We start from the raw sequence: 2,310 nt of genomic DNA on the forward strand, positions 1-2,310 counted from the left end.
GGAAGTGACGCTCCTGAGCAACCAGCGGGCTCGGTTCCGCCCCTCAGCGTTGCTAGGGTTGGCGGATCCAGGCTGCCGGGTGTTGTTAGTCTTTTGTCCCAACCCTGTGGTTTGGAGCTGGAGAGAGAGGCCTGCGGAGGTGAAAGCCAGGCTCTCTCGATTCTCTAAGGCGCTGTATCACAGCCCATTTCAGCAAACATTTATACACGTTTATAGACGCCTTAATTTTTTTTTTTAAGTTTGATTTACAAACTAGTTTGTAAGTTTTAGGTGTGTTTGTAGTGATGTGTAAGTTTTAGGTGTACAGCAAAGTGATTCAGCTATATATATATATTTTTTTTCCAGATTCTTTTCTATCATAGGTTGTTGTAAGATATTGAATATAGTTTCCTGTGCTCTTATTGTTTATCTATTTTATACGTTTGTTGTTGTTGGGTCGCTGAGCCATGTCTGATCTTTTGCGACCCCATGGACTGTAGCCTTCCAGGCTCCTCTGTCCATGGGATTTCCCAGGCAAGAATACTGGAGTGGGTTGCCCTTTGCTTCTCCAAGGGATCCTCCCAACCCAGGGATCAAGCCTGCATGTTCTGCATCTCCTGCTTTGACAGGTGGATTCTTTACCACTGAACCTCTAGAGAAGCCCATTTTACACATAGTGTATCTGTTAATCCCAGACTCCTAATTTATCCCTTCCCCTCATCCTGTTCGGTAACCATAAGTTTGATTTCTATGTCTGTGAGTCTGTTTTATAAATAAGTTCATTTGTATCATTTTTTAAAAGATTCCACATGGAGGTGATATCACATGGTATTTGGGCTCCCCTGGTGGCTCAGATGGTAAAGAATCTGCCTGCAATGCTGGAGACCTGGGTTCAATCCCTGGGTTGGGAAGATTCCCCTGGAGGAGGGCATGGCAACCCACTCTAGTATACTTGCCTGGAGAATCCCCATGGACAGAGGAACCTGGTGGACCACAGTCCATGGGGTCACAGAGAGTCAGACACAACTGAGCAACTAAGCATGGGACACATGGTATTTGGCTTTCTCTGACTTACTTCACTTAGTATAAAGATCTCTAGGTCCATCCATATTGCTGCAAATGGCAATGTTTTTCTTTTTATGACTGAGTACTATTCCATTGTATATACATACCACATCTTCTTTATCCATTCATCAGTTGATGGACATTTAGGTTGCTTCCATGTCTTTGCTATTGTAAATAGTGCGCTGTGAACATTGGAGTGCATCTTTTGAATTAGAGTTTTCTTGGAATATATGCCCAGGAGTGGGACTGCTAGATCATTTGGTAACTCTGGTTTTTTTTAAGGAATTTCCATACTTTTCTCCATAGTGACTGCAGCAAATTTACATTCCCACCAACAGTATAGGAGGGTTCCCTTTTCTCCACATCCTCTCTAGCATTTGTTCTTTGTAGACTTTTTAATGATGGCCTTCTGACCATTGTGAGGTGATACGTCATTGTAGTTGATTTACATTGTATGCTGCTGTTGCTGCTGCTGTGTCACTTCAGTCGTGTCCGACTCTGTGTGACCCCATAGCCAGAAGCCCACCAGGGTCCCCCGTCCCTGGGATTCTCCAGGCAAGAACACTGGAGTGGGTTGCCATTTCCTTCTCCAATGTGTGAAAGTGAAAAGTGAAAGTGAAGTCGCTCAGTCGTGTCTGACCCCTAGCGACCCCATGGACTGCAGCCTACCAGGCTCCTCCATCCATGGGATTCTCTAGGCAAGAGTACTGGAGTGGCTTGCCATTGCCTTCTCTGTTACATTGTATAGATGCCTTAATTTTATGTGAGGCCCTGAGCTAGGAGCCTGCAATGTGGAAAGGAGACAAAAAAGCACAGTTTTGTAATTCAGACAGAAGCAAATTATTAAAATTCATTTAAAAAATTCACCTACTCTATGGCTTGTGCTGGCTGTCGAACTAGACAGATGGAGTCTCTACCCTCACAAAGCTTACAATTTGAACACGCTGTCATATAATGTGACAAGTGTTCGGATGGCGGTACAGCTCCTGATTGAGAATGGGTTGGGCAAATGATGAGGGGGGAAGGGTGCAGTTGGACATGGTAATCAGCCTCCACTTTGGACCTGAATGATTCTTTATCATGGGATCCATGCCCTTGTATAGCCCCTTCTCACACTGATTAGGGCTAACAGATATAGTTAATAGGATATTATGGAAATCATGGAGTATGAGTTCCAAGATTAAGACATGAAAGATATTGTTCTTCCTCTTTGTCCTCTCTTCATCATTCATGAGGGATCCATATTATGAGGATACTCAAGCAGCC

This window comes from Moschus berezovskii, chromosome 15 (genome assembly GCF_049115385.1).
Source record: "Moschus berezovskii isolate FMDL1 chromosome 15, NW_MosBer_1.0, whole genome shotgun sequence".
Lineage (NCBI taxonomy): Eukaryota > Metazoa > Chordata > Mammalia > Artiodactyla > Moschidae > Moschus > Moschus berezovskii.